The following is a 14,022-nucleotide window of genomic DNA, read 5'->3' as shown; positions in this document are numbered from 1 at the left end:
CACTGAAAGTACAGCCGTGGAGACACCACACACCAGCCATGCCTAGCAGGTAAGAATCAAACCTCCACAGAAAGACACCCAGTTGCTTTTCCTAAGCACTCAGCCACCACCACTTAACCAAAAGGCTTTTCTACACTATGGTTCTGGTCTCACTGAAGGGTCATTTCCAATTGTTTGCTCAGACCAGCATTAGGGAAAATGGTGCCCTTGGCAGCTTGTACTTTGGCACTTCCCCATTGCCCCTGGATGATCCCCACTCCCCCCTTTACCGCTAGCTCCTGCACTCCCACCCCTTGCACCTCCTTCACCCCTAACTCCTGCCCCCTCCTGTGCCCCCTTTGCCCTTAACTCCCTGGGCCACCAGCCATTGCCCCTCTCCTGCAGCCCCTTCACATGGCTCCAGTGCTGGGGGCCCACACTTGTTCTCCCTTTCCCTGGGCTTTGGCATCACTAGCCCCTGCTTAGCGAGTAGGGTTCAGTGGTTCCCAAAATGTGGGGCATGACTCCTAGGGGGACACAGAGGAACATTCATGGGGGCACCTCAGGGCCTGAGCCAGCCCCCATGGAGGGAGCAGCACTCAGCCCCACTCTGCCCAGCTATTCCCCAGCCCCACCCTCAGCCTGGGCCTCTGGCTCCTAGCTCGGCCTCGACCCCCTTTCCCCTGTCTGCACCCCTCTCCCCAGCAAGCAACAGCCCCACTCCCACCCTCGGTTCTTGACTGCGGCTTCCGAGGGGTCACAGCCATGGATAAGAGGGCACAGTGTGAAATGTTTGGGAATCACTGGTTTAGGGTGATGTTCTCAATCACTTCTATGCAGTCCAATAAAAGCTATTCCTCACCCACCCACCCCTCCATCAGGACAGACTAGGTATGTTCTGCTGCCCTTCACTCACGCAGGAAGGATAATAACATTTCATTCCACTCAATCCTAAAGTGATTTGTAACCCACCACCAGCCAAAACTGGTCATTTTGGGAAAGCAGCCCCATCCTGCTGCATAGCTAGGCAGAGTAGGTGTGTCTGTGCAAACACGGTCTGTTCCTGAAGTCTTTCCCCCAGCTCCTCATTAGATGTGAGGGGGAGCTCATTCAGCCCTGCTTCCGCTTAGTATTTAAGTATTTAAGGTGATGGATTGCTAATCCATTGTGCTCTGCATGCATGGGTTCAAATCCCATCCTCATCAGATGCATTTAGTCATCACCTCTCCTTTGTAGACAACCATGTCCCCTTTTGGTACAGTGACAGATCAAACAATGTTGCTTCTTGCAAACAGAAACTCAGAACTCCCTTGCTTTAAATAAAATGTCTAAATCCCAGATTTCTTTAAAAAAAATTCTCTAGTGCTGTATTTCTTAGTTTTTTTCTCCAAAGGGAACATCCTCATCATCTCCCCCAAACACCCTGGGACCTGCCCAAATTATTAAAATACCCTCAACCCATGCAAGGCCAGAGCAGTGAACCAGAGCTAGTGTCCAGGCCAAGCTTTTCTGAAGGAGGCAACTCAAACGTTTTCTCCTGCTTCCCTTGGCAAGGTCTGACTGAGAAAACAAAATTCCTCAAACTGAAAATTTTCTGCTGAAAAACCAATACTAGTCTGGTTGGGGACTTTGGTTTGCAAGTATTATTGTTATTATTCTCTTCTGATTTCTGAGTCAGTTCAGTTCAGTCTTTGTCCTCCAGGTGTGTTTCCAGCTGCTGAGTTGTGGGGGAGAGAGGCCAAGTCATGATGTCTCTTCCCCTCTTTCATAGTTTCTTCTAACTTGCTAGGAAGCTCCTTTGCTACGATGTGAGTCAAGCAGTGTCCATTGTCGCTGTGCTATCTCGGAGAAGTCTGCATTGTACACGGTTCCTGGGATAGTCCTTGGGAGTGTGGATCCCGTCAATGGGCCAGCCCGAGTCTGGCTCCTCCTTGTCACACCTGAAAGGCTGGTGGGGGGCATTTCCCAACCTCATAACATATCTCAGTAACACACACAGAGCAAAACTTCATAACTTCCCAACCAATGCTACACACACAATCCAACACGATATTAATGTTCAACAGATCAAGACTTTTGAAATCATACCTCACCAGGCAGACTTTGTACAAACCATCTCATCATTATATGAGAGTGGTGAATATGGGAGCTTGCAGGGTGCTGCTTTGAGCACAGCGTGCCACACCTGGGCTGACACTGCAATGGAGACGTACCCTTAGAGTCCATCTCTCCTGGGATAAAGATGGCAGCAGGGCTGGCCTCGGTCATCAGACTTGGGCTCCTGGGCGTAAAGCTGAGGGCTAAAACTGTGGTGCAGATATTTTTGTTCATGCTGAAGCCTGGGTTCAGAAAACCTCCCCCCCTCGTGGGGTCTCAGAGGCTGGGCTCAAGCCCGTTTGTCTGCACTGTAATTTTATAGTCTTGCAGCCCGATCCCCATAACCCTGAGTCAGCTGACCCAGGCTTTGAGACAGGTGCCCTGGGTGTGTTAATCACAGTGTAGACATAACATTAGGCTACGTCTCCAATGCAATGAAACACCCTCCTGAGGTTTCTTTCAACCCTAATCTTCTATGATTCTACGTAGCTGCAAATGTCTCTTTGTGTTCACATCTGTAAAGCACCATGGGGACTCTAAGATTCCCATTCACTGAGCTGCTTGATGAGGAAGGACTGGAGAGAAGGATCCCATCAGGGCTCTCTGAGACACAGGAGGTTTTGCTGTTCATGGATCCATGTAAAGGAAATTGTGTTTCTGTGTGAAAATGGGGAGGAAATGAAACGCCCACATGGTGGTGCCTAAGGCAGAAGGGACCCCTATAGGATTAGAACAGGACACGTTCTCAAGCAGCATGTTTCTTACTTTGCCCATCTGTCAATTTTGATTATTATTGATGGAAATATTTTGCCATTGGGTCGTGTGTTTACACAGAAATTGACATTCACCAACAAATCGTACTTCTTCCAGTCCTGCCGAGTCTGCTGATGGTGAGTTTAGAGGGACAGAGTCACTCTTCCCACTCCCCATGCCAGGCCTGTGCTCTCCCACACAGCTGGGATCCTTCCCTGATCTCCCTTCAGACGTCTGCCCCCCATCCCCACTTCTGGGATCCCCTCTGAACACTGTCCAACTCCCCTGCTGGCAGGATCCCTTCCCATTCCTTTCATTTCCTGCCTCCCCTCTGAGCAAAAGCTCTGGACTTTTCCCACACTGGGAATTGAACCCAGGCCACCTGGGTAAAAAACAAGAACCCTGACCACTAGACCATATGGGACTTGCACAAGCAATAATCCATTTACACATTCACTAACACATTCACATTCATTAACATTTAAAAGTAGCCTTTCAAAAAACTTCAAAAACAGACTTCAAAGAGAATTTGCAGAGTTACAATTTATTTGCAAACTTAACACCATTAATTTGAGCTTGAATAGAGACTGGGAGTGGCTGGATCACTACCAAAGCAATTTTCCCTCTCTTGGTATTGACACCTCCCCATCAATTATTGGCAGTGGACCACATCCACCCTGACTGAATTGGCCTTCAACACTGGTTCTCCCCTTGTAAGGTCCCTTCATGTCATGTTCCAATAAATATTTATGTCTGTATCTGCAGTTTTCACTCCATGCATCTGAAGAAGTGGGTTTTTGACCCATGAACGCTTATGCCCAAATAAATCTCTTAGTCCTTACGGTGCCACCAGACTCCTCACTGTTTTGGTGAAATAAAACAAAACACATTCTAAGCTGATCTTAACCCTTTCAGTGCCCTTACAAACTTAGATGCTTCTCACCACAGGCTGGCTGGTTGCTTTTCAGCCGGGGTCTCCCCTTTGATCAGCTCCTCAGTCGCTTGGTGTGGTGGTGTCTGTAGGTGGAGGTGGAAGAGAGAGATAAAGCATGGCGAATGTCTCTCCTTTTATCATGTCCTTCCTTCCCCATTGGCTTTGTGGCCCTCTTCAGAGTCAGGTGAGCATCACTGCATCTCTCCAAGCAAGGTTGAGCAATTCCCCTCCTGTGGTCTCATGCAGGTGATGGCTGATTCCCCCAACTTACAGCGTAGTGACAACCATACTACACAATTCTCGTAACTTCATATGCATGAATGGTATACATAGATGGGTAGAGAAATGACTATCAGCAGATCATATCCTTTCCTCTGATACCATACAAGCCATGCTCTATATGTAAGATCATGATTATATGAAAATGAGGAATATGGGGGTTACAGCCCGCTCCCCCAAAGGTCTAGAATGTCACACTAAGATTCTATTTTCATTTACGTAACCAACTTTGACCTCTCTGCCTAACACTTATAATCACTTACAATCTATCTTTCTGTAGTTAATCATTCATTCATTCATGCCCGTCACCCCAACCGGGGTATGGGCCGCCAACCACAGATCTCCATAGTCTTCTATCCTGGGCCATTCGCTCTAGCTGGTTCCAGGTATAGCCCATTGGTTTGCTCTCAACCGGAAGGTCGCGTCGCCAGGTATTTCTTGGGCGGCCTCTCTTCCGCTTGCCTTGGGGGGTCCCCTGCAGGGCCTGTCTGGTGATGTTGGTGGGCTGCTTGCGTAGTGTATGTCCTATCCAGCCCCACCTTCTCCTTCTAATTTCTTCCTCTGCTGGGAGTTGATGGGTCCTCTCCAAGAGGTGGATGTTACTGATGGTGTCTGGCCAGCGGATCTGGAGAATCCTTCTGAGGCAGCTATTAATGAAGGTCTGGATCTTCCTGGTGGTTGTTTTGGTTGTCCTCCAGGTTTCAGCTCCATACAGTAAGACTGATTTCACGTTGGAGTTGAACAGTCAGATCTTTATTGCCAAAGACAGCTCTCTGGAGCTCCAGATGTTCTTGAGCTGTAAGAAGGCTGCTCTTGCCTTAACAATCCTTACTTTGATGTCTGCGTCTGTGACACCCTGCTTGTCGATGATGCTACCTAGGTAGTTGAAGGACTGCACTTCTTCCATTCAGTGTGACTGGGTCGTTGCTGATGGAATTGATCCTAAGGATCTTGGTCTTGTCCTTGTGGATGTTGAGGCCAACCTGTGATGGCGTGGCTGCCATTCGTTGGTCTTCTCTTGCATCTGCTGTTTACTGTGCGAAAGGAGTGCAAGGTCGTCGGCAAAGTCCAGGTCATCAAGCTGGGTCCACAATGACCATTGGATTCCATTCCTACGCTTGTAAGTGGATGTCTTCATAATCCAATTGATGACGAGAAGAAAGAGAAGTGATGACAACAAGCATCCTTGTCTGACTCCGGTTCGCACCTGGAAGCTGTTTGTGAGCTGCCCTCCATGGATCACTCTACAGTGTATGCCGTCGTATGAATTCTTGATCAGGTTGACCACCTTTGCTGGTATGCCATAGTGCCGAAGGAGCTTCCATGGGGTCTCTCGATCCACGCTATCGAATGCTTTCTCATAGTCAACAAAGTTGATGTACAACGAGGAGTTCCACTCCATAGACTGCTCGACTATGATGCGGAGCGTTGCTATCTGGTCCGTGCATGATCTGTTCTGCGGAAACCTGCCTGTTCATCTCGTAGCTGTGGATCGACGGCATCCTTCATTCTCTCTAAGAGGACTCGGTTGAAGACCTTCCTGGCACCGACAGAGTGTGATTCCTCTATAGTTGGCACAGTTGTTGAGGTCTCCTTTCTTGGGGATTTTGATGAGATATCCCTCTTTCCAGTCAGCCGGAATCACTTCTTCTTCCCATATTTTCTCAAAGAGGGGGTACAGCATTTCCACTGAAGCATCCAGGTCTGCTTTCAAGGCCTCTGCTGGGATATCGTCAGGTCCAGCCGCCTTCCTGTTCTTCATCATGGTGATGGCTTTTCTGATCTCGTCTCTGGTTGGTTTATCACAATTGATTGGGAGGTCCTCGTTGGCTGGGTCGATGTCTGGTGGATTTGGTGGTGCTGGTCTGTTCAGGAGTTCCTCAAAGTGCTCCGCCCATCTGTTCATCTGTAGTTCTATTCCTGTTATAGACTTTCCCTGCTTGTCTTTAACGGGACGTTCTGGCTTGCTGAACTTTCCAGACAGTCGCTTGGTAGTATCGTACAGCTGTTTCATGTTACCGCTGTATGCTGCCTGCTCTGCTTCTGCTGCCAGTCCATCCACATAATCTCTCTTGTCCTTCCTAATATTCCTCTTCACTGCTCTGTGGGCTTCAGCATACTCTTTTTGAGCTTTGGCCTTTGCTGCTCTAGTCCTGCTGTTGTTGACTGCTGCCTTCTTCTTCTTTCTGTCTTCTATCTTTGTCAAGGACTCTGCTGTGATCCACTCTTTCTGCTGGTGTTTCTTAATTCCAAGCACTTCCCTGGCATGCTGACCTAAGTGTGTCTCTCACTTTCTGCCATCTGTTGAGTACACTGTCTTCCTCTTCTTCAGACCGATCCTGTAGTACTGAAGACTTATTCTTCAGCGTCAATCCAAAATCTTCCTTGGTCTTATGGTCCTTCAGAAGGTTGGCGTTGTACTTAGCTCTTCTGTCTGGCGCGTCTATCCAGTTCTTCTTCAGCTTCAGCTTCAATCTGGCCACCACTAAGTGATGGTGGACGCCACGTCTGCTCCTCTTCTAACTCTAACGTCCTGCAAGGATCTTCTGAACTTCTTGCTAATGCAGACATGGTCAATCTGGTTTTCTGTCATGCCTGCTGGCGTACCCAGGTACTCTTGTGGATCCGTTTGTGAGGAAAGATGCTGCCTCCTATGACCAGGTTGTTAAGTGCACACAGATCCACAAATCTCTCTCCATTCTCACTCATCTCTCCCAGAGCATGGGTCCCCATGACTTGTTCGTATCCTGTGTTATCAGGTCCAATTTTGGCATTAAAGTCTCCCATAAAGATGGTAATGTCTTTGTCTGGGAGAGACTCTAATATTTTCTGGAGTCTGTTGTAAAAGTAGTCTTTGTCCTCCTCTTCACTGTCATTGGTTGGGCGTAGCACTGAACAACATTCATCTTAATCCTCTTCATTTTAGTTCTGAAGGATGCTGTGATGATCCTGGGACCATGTGCCTCCCAACCAATCAGTGCTCTCTGTGCCTGCTTGGACAACATGAAGCCTACTCCCTGTGTGTGGTGTGCGTCGCTCTCTTCATGTCCTGAATACAGCAACAGCTCTCCTGTCAACAGTCGTCTCTGTCCAGCTTGCGTCCATCTTGTCTCGCTAATGCCTAGTAGGGTCAGGTTGTTGCTCCTCATCTCTGCTGCAACCTGCGCCGTCTTTCCTGACTCGTACATGGTCCTCACGTTCCATGTGCCGATGGTAATCCTCCTGGCTGCAAGAAGGGTGATCGGCTTAGTGGCTTCCTCGCGCTTTCACCACCCAGCGTCATGCATCTTCGAGTTGAAGACCCTTCTTTTTCTAGGCTAAAAGTCTCTGTTAACTCTATTGTTGGCGTTTCTGTAGCAAGCTGATTTTTACAGGGTGGAGTTGCTAGCCCCACGCCCAACCCTCCTCCTTTACCCTGACTTGGGACAGGCAGATGGCCCCAAAGGACCTCTCTGGTGGAGTTCTGTAGTTAATAAACTTATTTTAATGTTTTAAACTTACTTGTGAAATTGTCCAAAGTTCTTGGGAACGCTGGTCAGATTAAAATGGCTGGTGCATGTTCACTTTCTTTTTGAGGAAGGGGTGAATTAATTAATGAGCTTGCACATTTCAAGAGGTTTTGAGCAGTGTAAGATGGTACATTTCTGAGGTGCAAGGCTGAGGCTGGGAGATATGCTGGTATCTCTACGCATAATTGAGGAGTGGCTTATAGAGCATTCATGCAACTTAGTTGGGTGCATTGCTGCATGTTGTTGGCTGAGTGATCACAGCACATGGAGGGGGTTTTGCTGCTTGTCACTAGTGCAGCATTGTAAGACACAGCCCAGGCTGGAGAGATAAGAGGACAGAGCAGTTCCACAGTTTGGGATTGTACCCTGCGGATCCCACCACACAGATCCTGCTGTGACCAGCCGTGGTAATACTGTGCTTAGTGCTCTGCCTTGTAGCTTCAACAGCTGCACATGCAAGATGAGTTACAGTGACCTTGACCTTGTTTCCATGTTTATCCAAAGCCTCCTTTTGACAGTTGTCAGCAAAAAGACCCGTTTCTTTTGCAAGCATTTGTATGGCTAGCCAGAGTCGGGCTTCTCCGTTAACAAAAAAGATTGACCAAAATGTGACAAGAGGAGGCACGTTCAGCAAGGCAGCACTGGATGCTGGATCCTGAATCTGCTCTTTATCCAGCAGCTCTCTTGGCAAGCTCTGCCATGGTGCCACGCTCTGGGACTTCTCCCCGAACTGCTCCATTTTTCATCAACAATAACATGAAAAGTGAAAGGACAGTCATTCTCCATTTCCTGCAAGCCCTGCAGAGAACCCTCTAGAAGGGGCTCTGTGCACAGATATCCCCAGTGAATTGCATGGCCGCACAACACAGGGTCTCCTGTCACAGCAAATTGCAGCAGAAGCAACCTCCTTGCCAATGCCAATAGCCTTTTCATCAACACCAGACTGAGGATTTGATTCTCTCCAATGCTCCGTTGGAAAGAAGCCTTTTTCTTCACAAGCAATTACTTGGATTGTCAAGGGAGGTCTCTTCTGTTTCCTAGGAAGACACAGGAAAATGTGAGCAGAGGAGACAAAAGCTATAGAACAAGGCACCACTGGGAGTTGAACCCAGGATCTCCTGTTTACTAGACAGGCGCTTTAGCCTACTAAGCCATGGTGCCTTCCCCAACAGGCTGTTTGCAACCACTCCACTTGATGGTCCAAGACTACACCTTCAAATTCCAAAGTAAAAATGTGCCCCATTTCCCTCAAGACTTGCAGACCTTGAGCAGGCTGGCTCAGTGCACAGAAAGCCACAGCTGAGCTGACAGAGGGTTTCTAACATGCACTTCTCCCACAAGCTGCTGTGATCAGATACTGATTAGTGCTCTGTGTTTCAGTCACAGCAGCTTCAGCTCAACTCTGAGTCATGGTAACCTTTCCATCAGCTCCAGACGTACCACTTAATGCTTTCCAAGACTTAGCTGCAAGGAAGGGTCTCTGTGTCTTGAACAAGCACTTACAAGGATTGTGCAGTGAGGTCTTTTCTTTTCATTAGAAGAAATAAAATAAAAGAAAGGAGCCTGAAAAAAAAGCCAGGTTCAGCAAGGAAGAACTGTCAGGCCAAGCCAGGATCTCCTGGTGGGTAGGAAGGCTCTTCAGCCAGCTCTGCCCAAAGATCACTATCCAGAGGCCACTTCCCACAGAGTCCAGTTATGATTACAGACTGATCCTGAAATTAGAGCAGGATATTTTAAAGCTTATTCTCACAGTAAAGTAACACAATTCAGCCATGTCGGCACAGAGGAGAAAGCACTCCTTCATTTCACAGTTATTGCGACTGATCTCACTGACAAACTTCCTTTTCTCAGGGCTGCTCACAGGACTTTGGGAGTTTTCCTCTTCTCCCTTCCAGCTGTGGTGATGGGACTGCAGCAGCTCCCAGATGGCCAGCTTTGCTCTTTCACTTAGATCCTTCTCTTCTTTGGCTGAAGCTGTGTTTGCCACCAGTTTAATCCATAACTGAGACCTCAGGTACAAGCAGCTAGTTACAAAGGCTCAAGTCCCATCACCATCAGTGGGAGGTTATCCAGGGCTGCAGGATTTGGCCCATGGACAGTCAGGTGCTACAGCAGTTACATTCTTACGTGGTGAGTCCTGCAGCCTATTACCAAACTGCTCTGCCATAGTCTGCAGGGGCCTGACTTTTGAGAATCTGGCAGAAGAGAGACCCTGGAGCAGAGAAGGAAAATGTCCTCAGCAGTCACAGCCGGCAGGAGCAGCAAAGACTGAGTATCAGACACACTTTTCACCAGGACAATAAATGTGCACGACCCCTGATATATTCTCAGTTCCTCCCCCTCCCAAGGAAGCCCTATTCTGCTCTATTACACTCTCGTGGGATGAGAGGGAAGGTCCTCTCATGGGTAAATAACTGGTTACAAGGTAGGAATAAATGGTCAGTTTTCAAAATGGAGAGAGGTCAATAGTGGTGCCCCCCAGGGCCTCTGGGATAAGAGCTATTCAACATATTCATAAATGATCTGGAAAAAGGGGCAAACAGCGAGGTGGCTAAATTTGCAGATGATCCAAAAATACTCAGGAAAGTTAAGTCCAAAGCAGCCTGTGAAGAGTTACAAAAAGATCTCACAAAACTGGGTGAAAGGGCAACAAAATGACAGATTTGTTGATAAATGCAAAGTGATGCACATTGGAAAACATAATCCCAACTATACATATAAAATGACGAGGCCAAAAATAGTTGTTGCCACTCAAGTGAGGATTTTGGAGTCACTGCGGATAGTTCTCTGAAAACATCCACTCAGTGTGCAACGACGGGCAAAAAAGCAAAGAGAATCTTGGGAATCATTAAGAAAGGGATAGAGAATAAGACAGAAAATATCATATTGCTTATGGCCGACCACATGCATTGGCCTCCCCTCAGGCAGGGGACTTATAGGCCCTTCTGCCAGTTGGTGTTGGCAGCAGCAAGGGCTGGGTTCAATGTCTAGGGGAGGAGAGCAGCAGAGAGGGAGGAGGAGAGAGAGTCCCAAGAGCAGAGTGCAAACCAACCAGCTGAGGTCTCACAGGAGTCCTGAAATAACAGCAGCTCCAGGTCCCATCAGGGCTGCCCAGATGGTGGAGTAAGTGGGGCAATTTGCCTGGTCCCGCAGGGAGCCCCACAAGAGTTTTTTGGGGCTCCTGGAGCAGGGTCCCTTCACTAACTCCGGGAGCTCTGGAAAACTCTTGTGGGGTCCGGGCCTCCGGAGATACTTCCACTCTGGGTCTTCGGCAGCAATTTGGCGGCGGGGGGTCCTTCATGAATGAAAAGTGACTTCATTGAAGTGTTGAAGGGCCTTAATGGAGAGAAAAGATTGGGTATGAAAGGGCTCTTTAATCTCGCAGAGAAAGGCATAACAAGACCCAATGGCTGGAAGGTGAAAAGAGACAAATTCATATTACAACTAAGGCACAAATATTCAACAGCGAGGATGATTCACCACAGGAACAAGCTACCAAGGAAAGTGGTGGATTCTCCATCTCTTGACGTCAATCAATGAAGACTAGCTGCCTTTCTGGAATGTGTTGCCTCCAACACATTCCAGAAAGGCATCTGAAGAAGTGGGTATTCACCCACAGCTCATGCTGCAGAACGTCTGTTAGTCTATAAGGTGCCACAGGATTCTTTGTTGCTTTTGCCTCCAAAAGTAGCTCTGGTGTCATACAGGAGGCCTGTGATATGCAGGGGGTCAGATTAGCTGCTCTAATGGTCTCTTCTGGCCATAAAGTCGACTAATTTCTGAAAAACTGAGTGTAGCATTGGGAGCAGCGTCTGATGTTTTCCTGTCTAGCCGGCTTGCTGCCTAGAACGAATGCTCCTTGAGTGGGGTGATCTACAGGGAGTAGCTCAAACCTCCAAAGTTCCTGGCCAGGGGCAGGACATTAGCACAGCAAGGGAGGGGTGTGGCAGTGACATCACAAAGGCCTTTTGCAGGACCTCAGACTATTGGTCAAAGGTGGTGGGGAGGTGGTGACCTCACAGAGAGATGCTGACATCAGCCAGGCAGGACAGGGGCGAGGGGCCAGGGAAACCTCAGAGACCCCTGTGGCTTTGCTTCAGCAAGTCTCCTTCTCCAGGTCTCTCTTTGAGGACTGAGAGAGTATTCGGGTAAACGGACGTGAGCACCAGGAGGAACCTCTTTCGAGTTTTCTTCTTCCCTTTTAGTGATTTTACAAGAAAACAGCCGTCTCTGTTTAGAAGGTAAGAGCCTCCTCGAGGGAAGGGGTGTCATGGGGGCATCACAGTTCGGATGCCGGTGCCCCCCCCCCACAATGTATGGAAGTTCCCGCCACCCTGCTCTGTGTTCGCAGGGCGGGAGAGAGCAGCATCCACGGCAGTGATTTGCTCCTGGCTGCCGGAGCAGAGCAGCAGGCTCAGCTGTCAGAACTTCCCAGCGCGATTAAAGGGGAGGGGCCCATGGCTCTGTAGCAGGAATACAGGGCAGGCGAGTTCACGGCCGGCATTGTGGGATACTGGAGGAGGCCAGTTATGGTGATATAATGAACAGCAGCGTCTACTCTGTCACTTTAAGTTTGCTGCAAAAAGCTCTAGACCTCTCATCAAAGTCGTTTTATTTTGTCACCAAAACAGGGCAGTTTTGTCGCCAGACGTGGCATTGCAGTGTGTGCACCAGCCACAAGCTGCCGACCGAGGGAGTTTTCACACACCTGAGCAATATTATTCTGCTGAAACAACTTTGTAGTGCAGACCTGGCCCCCCCCCCCCCACACACACACACCTTGCAAGGAAAACCTCACCTGCTCCTCTGCTTTGCAGAATCCAAACACAAGCAAAGCTTGTCAGGCCCCAGTGGGGATGGCAGTGAGTCAGGTGTGGGCAGACACTGGGCTGTTGTCACAGGCAGGCACCATGGCGTAGCTAGCTAAAGCACCTGTCTTGTAAACAGGAGATCCTGGGTTCAACTCCCAGTGGTGCCTTATTGATCACCTTTTGGGGCACCTGGTATTGGCTACTGTCGGAGGACAAAACACAGAGCTAGATGGGCCTTTGGTCCAGCCCAGTCTGGCTGTTTAAATTACACTGATAACAGAATTACTGAAAGTTTGGGTGTTAAGAGCTGATAGGTCAGTGTTCCAGCCTGTCACAGATGACCCCCCTCCCTCTGGGACAGGGGCAGGTCTGGGCTCTCACACCAAATGGCTCATTGTGGCTGCCAGAACCTGTGGGCAGCTCATTTGGCTGATGGCAGGGAGTCAGGTGTGGGCAGGGCCGGCTCTGGCTTTTTTGCCGCCCCAAGAAAAAAATGGGGTGGGGCCACCGGAGCAACAAAGCGGGGAAAACGGCAGGGTGGAGCGGCAAAGTGGGGTGTGGGGATACAGCGCGACTGAGCGGCAAGCGGGGACACGGCGTGGCTGGAGTGGCAAAGTTGGGGGGGACAACACAAAAACGGTGGGGCTGGAGCAGCAAAGCAGGGGGGTCGGGGGAAAAACAACGGCGCGGCCAGCAAAGCAGGGGAAAAACAAAAAAAACCCTAGCCAAGGGACTCCCTGTGCTGCAGAGTGCGCGCCCGGTCTAGTGGGGGAAGGGGAGGGAGCGGAGGGAGAGAGAAGGGGGGTGGCCAGCGCTTCAGCGGGACACTCACCACATGGCCCTGACCGCCGCGCCGCCTGGCACCCTCACTCCTTCTCTAGATTAGCCAGTCCTAATATACTGTAACATGGTTATATTCCACCTCCTTCACTGGTTACACCCAACAAAATTATTTATACAGCAGACAGAAACAATCACAGACCCAGACAGAGACCATGCAAATAAACATACAAAACAATACAGAAGGGAGGATTTCACAACTACATCTGTACAACCATAAGGGTTTTCCAGCTGTGTCTATTGATAAGTGAGTTCTTGCCAGACAGGATGCTACCAAACTAAGTTTCCCTTTCTCTGGAGGTGATGGAATATCAGGACAGGATTGTATTCCTCACAGCCCAATAGCACCTTATTTCAATGTGACTAGTTGGGAATGTGTGAATGTGACCATACACTTCCCAGCTTATGGCTGCCTTTGCTGCTTAGCCGAAGAACCAGGCCTCAGACTGTCACAGTAAGAGAAGGCCATTACACAGACAGACAGTGATTTTTATTCTCTCTTTTATATCTTTATAACTAGCTAAGTGATAAAAATACACCTAAATTCTTAAAGTACAGGCCTTTGCAGACAGGCCTGAATCTCTGTATCCTAACAGTCCTCGAGGTCAGGCAGCCTCTGGGTAAGGGGGTGGGGACTCAGATCCTTCCACAGGCCAATTCCACCAGGGTCTTGTATAAACCAGGAAGTTTGCCACAATAGCCAGACCAGATGCCCCCTTTACACTTGTGCTCTGTTCTCATTGCTTCTCTCTCTCCCTTCCCCCCACCTCTGCTGCTCCCCCTCTGGGCTTTCTCAGCACCTGGCCCCACAGCACTTCCT

At 49.1% G+C, this 14,022-nt stretch overlaps 1 non-coding gene across 1 annotated transcript; it reads right to left on the bottom strand.

The window, feature by feature from the left end:
• Positions 1 to 8,638: 8,638 nt before the first annotated feature.
• Positions 8,639 to 8,712, bottom strand: TRNAT-AGU. Its single transcript has one exon. It is a non-coding gene; the product is annotated as a tRNA-Thr (tRNA).
• Positions 8,713 to 14,022: the final 5,310 nt, after the last annotated feature.

This window comes from Mauremys reevesii, linkage group 23 (assembly GCF_016161935.1).
Source record: "Mauremys reevesii isolate NIE-2019 linkage group 23, ASM1616193v1, whole genome shotgun sequence".
Lineage (NCBI taxonomy): Eukaryota > Metazoa > Chordata > Testudines > Geoemydidae > Mauremys > Mauremys reevesii.
Note: the sequence above shows the minus strand (reverse complement) of the source record. Positions and strands in the feature narration are given on the sequence as shown.